We start from the raw sequence: 10,100 nt of genomic DNA on the forward strand, positions 1-10,100 counted from the left end.
TGCTCAATGTTCATAGAATCATAGAGTTGGAAGGGGCCATATAGGCCATCTAGTCTAACCCCCTGCTCAATGTTCATAGAATCATAGAACCATAGAGTTGGAAGGGGCCATACAGGCCATCTAGTCCAACCCCCTGCTCAACGCAGGATCAGCCCTAAGCATCCTAAAGCATCCAAGAAAACTGTGTATCCAACCTTTGCTTGAAGACTGCCAGCGAGTGGGGGTGAGGATAGGGAAGGACCCCTGCTGTACGATGATGTCATATTACATGTTGTGCATTGCTTATACTACTCAGGAAGAGAGGGTGGGAGGGACTGTGACTTAATGACTTGACATACAAGAAGTCCCAGGTCCATTCCCGGGGTCTCCCATTGTGACAGCTGGCGATAGGGAAGAGAGTTCTCTTTCTGGGACCCCCCACCCCGCCCCACCCCAAGGATACTGTACTGACCTTGATGGATCAATAGTCCAACTAAGGATAAAGCTTCTTCATAGTTTAGTATTATAAGCCACCTAGAGCCACAAGCGAAAAGTGGGGCCCCTGCTGCTTAGTAAATAAGTCAGACCGTCTTCTGGGAAATGTGGTCGGGATGTAAATATTACAGAGGAGCACGCAAGGCACTGGAGAAACCTTTCTCAACTTTCTTACCACTGAGGAACCCCTTAAACATTCTTCAGGTTTAGAAATGGTGCGATCATACAGAATATGGTTGGGAGGTCTAGCTGCAGTTATGCTCACCTGGGACCCCTCCCCTTCCCGCCCCTCTAGGCCCATCATTGGCTAACTTGGAGGGGGATTGACATGACGATATAAGGTCTTATCACCACCAAAATATTTAACACATTAAAATATTTAAAATTAGTTCACGCCACTCATTCAGGAAACCCTTCCAAGGCTGTCAAGAAACCCCAGGTTTTCAGGAAACACTGGTTGGGAAAGCCTGCATTGGAGAATCAAGCACACCTTGTTTATGGTGCCCATTTTCTCTCAAGCAGATCACTTCAGCCTTAGGTTACAACCCCAAGTGGGACCTGATCTCCTGGAATTACATCTTCCCGACTAGAGAGATCAGTTCGCGTGGAGAAAATGACTGCTTTAGAGAGTGAATTCTGTGGCATCAAACTCACAGAACTTTCCTGATGATCCTCTACATGCTGCCCAAGTTAAGGGCCAACTGGTCTTAGGGTGTCTGAGCCACCAGGAATGTGCTTTGGGGGAAAATGTCAGGTGACAGGTTGAAAAGTGAAAGCCGTAGACACCAAACACAGAGAGAGCCTCACCTTGCCACCCACTCCTCTAAAGTCTTTCCCCCGTTGCTTTGAAGTTGGGTAAACATTTTGACTGAGCAGAGTCTGGATATGTATCAATTCCTAGCCATCAATATCTATTAATAACATCTGTTAAACATTTAGCAGGTGATATGACCATATAGAAGAGCCTCTTGTGGCGCAGAGGGGTAAGGTGGCCGACATGCAGTCTGAAAGCTCTGCCCATGAGGCTGGGAGTTCAATCCCAGCAGCCGGCTCAAGGTTGACTCCGCCTTCCATCCTTCCGAGGTCGGTAAAATGAGTACCCAGCTTGTTGCTGGGGGGTAAACGGTAATGACTGGGGAAGGCACTGGCAAACCACCCCGTATTGAGTCTGCCATGAAAACGCTGGAGGGCATCACCCCAAGAGTCAGACATGACCCGGTGCTTGCACTGGGGATACCTTTACCTTTATGACCATATATGTTCATGCAGACCTGCCCCCCCCCAATCCCAAAATGGCCAATGATGTGCCTGGAAGAGGTTGGAAGGGGAGGGGCCCAGGGTGGGCGTGTCCACAGCTCTGCTTCCCAACCACATTCTGCAGGATCCCACCACTTCTGAGTTTCCTCAAAGCCTGAAGAAAGTTTCAGGGTTTTCTCAATGGTAAAAGAAAGTAAGGCAACGTCATGAAAACAAAACACATTCTTGAGCATCGCTGGAAGGGCAAACAGGATGCCAAACCCTGGATGCCCCTGCCTAAGAGCATGTGATCCTCACTTTCTGAAAATTCTCACAACATGTGATCATCTCCCCCCACCCCCAATCCCTGTCATGCCTTCCTTATTCCCAGTCTGTCCCAATTGACTTGGCTAAAAATACACAACGCAGCAGCTGTATCAAAATTGTGTAGCGGCACAGAATAATTGTTGGTATAGCATTCTTTTTGTCCGAGCGTTCCATTGACTTATCGATGCAAAAAAAAAATGTCATTTGGGGACCATGATGACATGGGGAGGGGCGGGGGGAAGTGTCTTTGAACGCATCTCATAAGGTCAGCGTTAAAGAGGTGAAATAATGCGAAATCTTTTGTTGTTGTTGTTGTTGTTTTAACAAAACTCAGTTGAGCAAAGGTTCCTTTCACGCCAAAAGAATTCCTGGAACTTTGTATCATCAAGGCAGAATAACTGGAGTTTTGTTCGCCACAAAGGCTCTCTGGCTCGGTCTGAGAAAATTCTTTGGCGTGTGTAGGCTTGCTAGAGAATTCACAAAGTTCTTTCTAATGCCGTAAAAAAAAAAGAAACCCGAGGTAGTCTCCTCTAAGTTCACAAATGGACCTTTGTCCATTGTGATTCCAAGTGGCTTTCTGTCCCCCATTTCATAGGAGTGGTTTAAGGATTTGTGTGGGCCATTGAACCAAAGGCAGTTTAAGGATGCGCAGGGCCTTAGCAGGAGGAACTGCCAGACTAGGGGCAGAGGGGCCGCTACAATGTAAAAGGGGGTGTCACCAAGTGTCCTTAAAGAGGGGAAAGGGGGGGAGTAGAGAAGCTATGGGGGGGACGCATGGTCCATGGGGGGGGGACCCAAAAACACTGTGGGGCCCATAGCACGTGCTATAGTGGGGGGAACGGATTGTGGTCTGAATTGCTTTTTCTGCCGTTTTTTCTCTCTTTTGGTTTGTGATTATGGATCTATGTGTTTTTATGTCTGCGTTTTTAATGGGAGATTTATTGGGGATTTTGTTCAGACTATAGCCACCCGCCACGAGCCGCTTGGGAGTGGCGGGGAATACTCTGAAATAATGCTAATGACGATGATGATGATAATACTACTACTATTACTAATATTATTGTTATAGTATACTATAGTATACTATTCCACATCCTATCGTGGACTGACCTTCCATTTCTTGTGCCTTCCCTCTCTTTATTAAAGCATTCTTTCAGAAGCGTGGTGTTATCATAAAGCCCTTTTACCTTTACAAAAAAAGCATCCTGAGAAATTCAGTTTTGCATAGCTGGCGGCCCGCCAGCCGGAGTGGGGACCCTCTTGTAGCAAAGTCTCGGGTTATTTACTGAAGAAATCAGATATGAAGAAGACAAACCGCCAACCCAGAGCAGAAGCAATTATCTTTCCGATACCGTACAAGTAGCTCTCCGTGCACGAGGAGGGCCTCTCCAAGATGCAAGCCAAGTACCGCAAACCTGATTTGCTTTTCAGAATTATTTCTTTAAAAAAAACCACTCGTATCAATTTCTCCCCTCTCCAATCAACAGTTGGAAGGTTTGAGCATACTTCCCCTGACTTTATTTTGCCAAAATGCAACGGTTTGCCTTCTTGAACGCGTGGCCCTTCAGTGTGTTATCCCTCCCCCCCCCCCCACACACACCTCTTTAAAAGTTGTTGTTTCCCCTCTCCTGTTTCATGTGCCGTTTTACTCTCCAGGTATTGTTTTTGGCCTCTCTTGCTTTCTTGTTCAAAACTGCTTTTGTACTTCACAGGCTCAGCGGAGGTCAAAACAATCTCTGGCAAAATCTGGCACTCAGCATCTTCCGCCTAGGCCTCTCCTTACGTTTCATCCTGTTCTCCTTCCCTTTAGTGGGAATTCTTGGCTCTTTTCTGACCTTGTGAGATGGGAGGTCTCGTAGACTGTATTTCAGGGCATGTTTCTATAATCAGGTATGGCCTGTCTCTGAGTATGCCCCCAGATGAACATTGAGGTCTTCTACTAAAGACATGTTGGCGATCCCTGACCCAAAATAAGAACATCAGGACTCAACCGGGGCAGGGCCTTTTTTAATCCTGGCCCCAGCCTGGCCGAAACCCGGGCCCCAACGAAACTAGCAAAGTTCTGCAAGGCCTGCAAAACCGCGTTATCCCGCCAGGCATATGGTTGAGGCCAGGGCAAAGAAAAAAAAGCCCAATGGGCACTTCTTGGCAGCTGCGTCTTCCTTCGTTGGGCCCTGGCTGTCGGAAACAACGGTCCCTTCGGCGTCTTTTGACCCAGAGCCCAGAACACCTGCCTATCTGCAACTGGGGCCCAAACATCTTCACACAAACAGATGTCTCTGCGGCGAGGCCGTGTGGGTCCCTGCCCAAAACGGCACCGTGTTTACGCTGTTGACCCGGGGGTCGAAAGGTCCTCCACCCCGACTGCCCCCCCTCCTCCCCGCAGTTCCTCTTTGCACGCAAGAATTTTGACATTTTGATTTCCCTCTCCTACTCCTGCCTCTTTGCTGCTCCGCTGGCCCAGGAGAGGGAGGAAGAAAAGGCCCCGCAGATGGCTTTTATCGCCCTTTCCCCAGCACCGTCGGGGCTGCAGCTGCTAAAAATACCCGATTCGAGCCAAACAGCTGCGCTCCCATCTGCAGGGCCGGGCAGCTGCATTTTCACACGCCTCCCTCTCTACAGTCCTCCCCTGGTGAGAAGTCCTTCAGAACACGTTCCAGCGGCAAATGAGGAGGAAGAGGAGTGCTGGGGCTTATCTCCTTGAGTGCGGAGTAAACAGCCAGCACCTACCTTTTCCTGTTAGCAATCTCATGTGGTTCATGGGAAGGTGTCGGGAGTCCTTAGCAGGTTCGAAAGGAGCTCTGAGTGTCCAAATGGCCTCCTAGAATAAAGAGAGACCTGATAAGATCCAGATATTCTGGGCCAGTCTGTTAAGAGACTGGTTTTCTAAGAGCCCTTGAACGCGTTCCTGCTATTATCGAAGTTCTGCAGGAAGAAAACTTCTAAGAGTTTGTGAAGAACCGGTGATGGTGGAAACTTTTCTTTGTCTAAGTTATATGGGGGGGGGGGGTCAGGTTGTAAGCTGCTTTGAGTCCCAGTGGGGAGAAAAACAGGATATGAATTAACGGTGACCATTCTGAGGCTATTGAACTTTGGTCACATGCTAAGAAGGCGAGAGCTCCTGGCAATGACAATTATGACTGCGGAGAACCTCCACATGCAGAGGCACTAGTCCTCTGAGTCACAGAGCCTCAGCCTCTCTGTCCTGTTCTTGGCCTCTGTGCACCGCTTCTATGGCGGCCCTATGAATGAATGACCCCCAAATCATCCTATTGGTTACACCCTTGCTCAAATCTTTGCAAACAGAAGGGCTGATTGAGTCATCTCATCTCATGTTGGGTCTTTATCTTTTCCTAGCAGCCTTCAACTTTCCCTCTACTTTCTGCTCCCCACGGAAAGCCAAAGGGGGAGCAGGAAGCAGGGGTTTAAGTGAGCCCCAGCCATTTCACCTCCTGCTTTTTGCTCGCTGCCAAAAGTAGCTGTGAGCAGAAAGCAGGGAGCGAAATGGCTCTCAGCCATTTAAGCCAAACATCTGAGCACAGTTCTTTGTCGCGAAGAGCAGAAAGCAGGCATTTAAGCCCATGCTTTCTCCTGTTCACGAATCGCCACAAACCTCATGAAAATTCACAGTGGTTCTTCAGCTTGCGAACACTGCTTCGTGAACCGTGACCCTGGTCCAAATTCTTGCCGGATTTTGGTTCGTTAGCCAGTTTGCGCACATCCCTGGTCAAGAAAGAAGATTCGGGGATGGATCCTGGGAAGGACGGCGATGTCACACGGGCACAATGCCATACACTTCCCCCCCCAAAGCATCTCTTTTATCCAGCTGAACTGATTTCTGCGGCCTGAAGACGAGCTGTAATTCCAGGGGGTCCCCAAGTCTCACCTGAAGTCTGACCTCTCTCCTATAAGCCCTTTTGGCCTCAGGAGGACTTCCTTTGGGAAAGCACAAATAGAGAATGAAGTCACAGAACAGCCGATTGCTTCTCTCCCTTGGTTCGCAGCCATGAATGGGCAAGTTATAATCTGGGTTCCGTTTGATTCATTCATTCTCCTCGCGCGCTTCGGTCCTGTCCGATTGCTCCCTCTGGTCACCTTTCCTGTCTGATTCATCTTTCCTCCTCGCGAACAAGCGGTCGATTGTTTGCAGGACTTGTGAGCAAGTTTTCTGGGAAGAGTCTCCTCCGGCTGCCAGGGACTTGGGTCTTATTTTTAACCATCGCATCCAAGTTCTTTGTTCTCCAGGCCCGGCTCCACTGAATCGCTGGTTTTCTTCTTCTTCAACGGGTGTTTTTTTTTTCCGTTTCGGGGTGTGTGTTTGTGTTTGTGAATTCAAAGGGGTATGAAATGTTAGGTGATGATGGGGGCGGGGGGGGGGGGGGGAGATGAGTGAAATTTTTCTCCCTGTCTCCTAAAACTGGTACTAAGGGCTGTCCAAAGAAAGTGCACCTGCAAGCTTATGGAACTTACTGTCACAAGGTATTGTGACAGCTGCCAGCGTAGGTGGCTTGAACACGAGGAGAGCTCTGCGGGGTCAGGCCAGTCATCCATCGAGGCCAGCAGCCTCCCCTGGAGAGCCAGTAGCAAGGAGAGAGTTCGAGGCCTTCATAAGGGCATTAGAAGAACCCTGCTAGATGAGACCAAGGGTCCATCTAGTCCAGTAACTGGCCTCACACAGTGGCCAGCCAGTTCCTCTGGACAGCCAACAGGGCATAGAGGCCGAGGCCTCCCCGAACATACCTCTGGACTCTTGAGATTCAAAGGCTTAGTGCCCCTGAATGTGGAGGTTCCCCTCAGTCACCACGGCCAGTAGCCATTGACCGAATGAACCTCCATGAATCAAATTCCCCATAAAAGCGGTTTATTCCTCTGACAGTCACGACATCCTCTGGCAGGGAATTCCACATTTTGAGCACTCTGCGTGAAAAAGGGAGGAGAGAAACAATTGTGGCCGTTAACTCAGTGGAACTTACAAGGGCAGAAGGGGTAGGCTTTGGATACACCACGTAAGGCAGGGGTAGTCAACCTGTGGTCCTCCAGATGTCCATGGACTACAATTCCCATGAGCCCCTGCCAGCATTTGCTGGCAGGGGCTCATGGGAATGGTAGTCCATGAATATCTGGAGGACCACAGGTTGACTACCCCTGATGTAAGGGACAGGCAGCAGTTTCCACCCGCGTCCCATTGGAGAGCATCGAGGCAAGCCGATGAGCCTGGGTGATGGGGCCCCGGACTGGAGGAACCTGGGTTCGAATCCCTGCACGCTTACGAAAGGCCACTGCTCAGACCTAAGCAGAGTTCTACCCATCGAAGCCCGTTGAAGCCAATGAGCTTCGAAGGGCCGAACTCTATTGAGGATTGCATCCTAGGCGGCTTCAACCGTACGCACATTTGCAAGAGTTGAAACCCCGGGTGGGACTTATTCCCCCGCCAAACTTTTCATGGCATCAGACGAGCACCCAATCATTTCAAAAGCAAATATCGCTGGGCCGTTTCCCGCAGGGCCCCTCTGCACCCCCTCCCACACGGCCTCCTCCGTCACACTTGTCGCTTTGTTTTCTGCTGGCTGCCGACGCAGTCTGCATTTTAGGACCCGACGGGGAAAAATTCTTCCCAGACCCCGACTGCAAGGCATCCCTTCTTGCTTGTGCCGTTTGCCGGACGGCCCCTCTCCCCAGCGGCCTCCCTTCTGCCGGCGTCGTCTTTCGCGGGGCATAAGGTTACAGTTCATTGGCCTGGCGTCTGCAAGGCACATGTAGGGGGCTGAGTGGTTATGAATCAGCCAGAGAAGAAGCTTGTCGCCTCTGGAGGGTGGCGTGGTGGTGATGAACAGCAGACCCCAAGCCGGAGAGCCGGGTTTGATTCCGCACTCCTCCTCCCCATGCAACCAGCTGGCTGACCTTGGGCCAGTCTCAGTTCTCTTAGAGCTCTCTCAGTCCCAGTTCTCTTAGAGCTCTCTCAGCTCCACCTGCCTCACTGGGTATCCATTGTGGGGAGAGTTAGGGAGCGGTGTTTGTAAGCCGCTTTGGGAAGTTATTAAAAACCAGGTCTTCCTCTGAGCTGGAGAAGCAGGGTTTGATTCCGCACTCGTCCTGCACATGCAGCCAGCTGGGTGAGCTCGGGCCAGTCACAGTTCTCTCGGAGCTGCTCTCACAGTGCAGTTCTCACAGAGCTCTCTCTGCCCCGCATATCTCACGGGGTGTCTGTTGTGGGAAGAAGGGGGTTTGTAAGTCACTCTAGGACTCCTCTGGGTAGTGAAAAGCAGGCTATATAAAAAAAAAACAGCTCTTCTTCCCCATTCCCCCCTCTCTAGAGGAATGGGAAGGCGACTGTAAGCCGCTTTGAGCCTCCTTCAGGTAGGGAAAAGCAGCATATAAGAACCAACTCTTCTTCTTCTTCTTCTATAGAGGTTCCTCCCCTCCAAATGGGCCATGTAACAGAGGGAGGGCGAGCAGTCCTTCCCTCCGTTCTCTTCTTTGTATTCCCATTGGGGAGAAAAGCAGAGTTTAAATGAAGAAAAAGATGTGTTGCTTTTTACACCCTACTTTTTACTACCTGAAGGAGGCCCAAAGCAGCCTTCCCTTCCTCTCCCTACAACAGACACCCTGTCATGTAGGTGGGGCTGAGAGAGCTCTGAGAGAACTGTGCATGACCCAAGTTCTCCCAACTGGCTTCCAATCCCCTTCCCTTCCCCTCCCCACAACAGACACCCTGGGAGGTAGGTGGGGCTGAGTGAGAGAACTGTGGCCTAATGCCCCCCAGGTGGCTGCAGGCCGAAGAGCCGTGAAACAAACCCAGTTCTCCAGATTAGAGGCTGCCACTCTTAGCCACTCCCATTTTAAAATAATGGGATCCCAGCCATGTAAGTGCAGCTGAATTCAATGGGGCTCGCTCCCGTGCCGTTCATTTATCTATTTTTATTTATTTTTAGATGCTCCGGCCTATGTTTGGACACGCAGGAAGGACTGCAGGAAGCCGATCTAATGAGATGTAGGATTTCAGCCTTCGTTTGTTTCCGTTTATGCTCTGGCCTTTGCTCTCCGATGAGGACTTAATGCAGCCTGCAGCATCTTTCTGTAACTGTAGATGCAGCATTTCAAATCCCAGGAGCAGGTAAGATGTGTGGCTTCTGCCTTGTTACATTTTGTGTACAACGGAGGGGTTTGGTGATAACGCACTCTTTTAAATAAATACATCCCGGAGGGGTAGCCACGTTGGTCTGAGGCCACAGGGCAAAGTGGAGAGTCCGGTGGCACCGTCAAGACCAGCCAAGTTTCATGTGCATGCGCACTTCAGATGCATGTCCACAAGGGCCGATACCCAGAATTAAACCCGGTTGGTCTGAAGGGTACTGCTGGACTCAAGTTCTTCTTCCTTTTAAAAATGTCTAGTAAATAAATAAAGCACCAGCGATCTTTTTAAAAAGCCCGATCTACCCCCGGAATAGACAGATGGAGAACCCGAGTGCTGTTTCCCTCCTGCTATGCTCCAAATGTCAACCTGTGGTAGCTATTTTCGCCTGGCCCTCTACTTTAAAAGGGATAATCCAAAGATTTAAAGCATCGAGGACCCAGCCACAAACACGGCACCATTTAAGGTTCCCTTGCGACCTAAAAGTGGGTTTACTCAGCATCTCTGGTGGGTCTGTGCTTTTATTAGCAGATGATAAATCAGTGCTTTACTTGTTCAGCCCATGGGCGGCTATGTCTGTTCCGTTCACCGTTACATTTCTGGCTAGTCTTTGCAGGGCTAGTTGCAGAATTCGGCTCAGGAACTAGCATTTTTGACCATCCAATTCAGCTAAGTGCTCCCTTGATTGGCAGGAACTCTTCAGCAAACTTCAATATGACAGGTTGCCTGGACCAATCATGGAGCATGTTGCAACTTTTTAGCAAGCTGTAAACTGCCTCTTGTTAAACTGTGGCTCTCCAGTGGTCCATGGACTACAATTCCCATGAGCCCCTGCCCAGAGGATATCTGGAGAGCTACCCCTTTTATATAATGAATATATATATATGCAAATGTGCAAATCCTTTCCCTTGAGCCTTGTGGATTAAGATGT

At 49.8% G+C, this 10,100-nt stretch overlaps 1 protein-coding gene across 1 annotated transcript in view; it reads left to right on the top strand.

The window, feature by feature from the left end:
• AP4E1 (adaptor related protein complex 4 subunit epsilon 1) overlaps positions 1-9,122 on the top strand; it is a 117,212-nt gene extending 108,090 nt beyond the window's left edge. The window contains exon 16 of the mRNA XM_077318075.1: positions 8,970-9,122. The gene's annotated coding sequence lies outside the window, so the exon portion shown is untranslated. The remainder of the gene's footprint in view (positions 1-8,969) is intronic.
• Positions 9,123-10,100: the final 978 nt, after the last annotated feature.

The sequence above is a fragment of the Paroedura picta genome, chromosome 18, assembly GCF_049243985.1.
Source record: "Paroedura picta isolate Pp20150507F chromosome 18, Ppicta_v3.0, whole genome shotgun sequence".
Taxonomy (NCBI): domain Eukaryota; kingdom Metazoa; phylum Chordata; class Lepidosauria; order Squamata; family Gekkonidae; genus Paroedura; species Paroedura picta.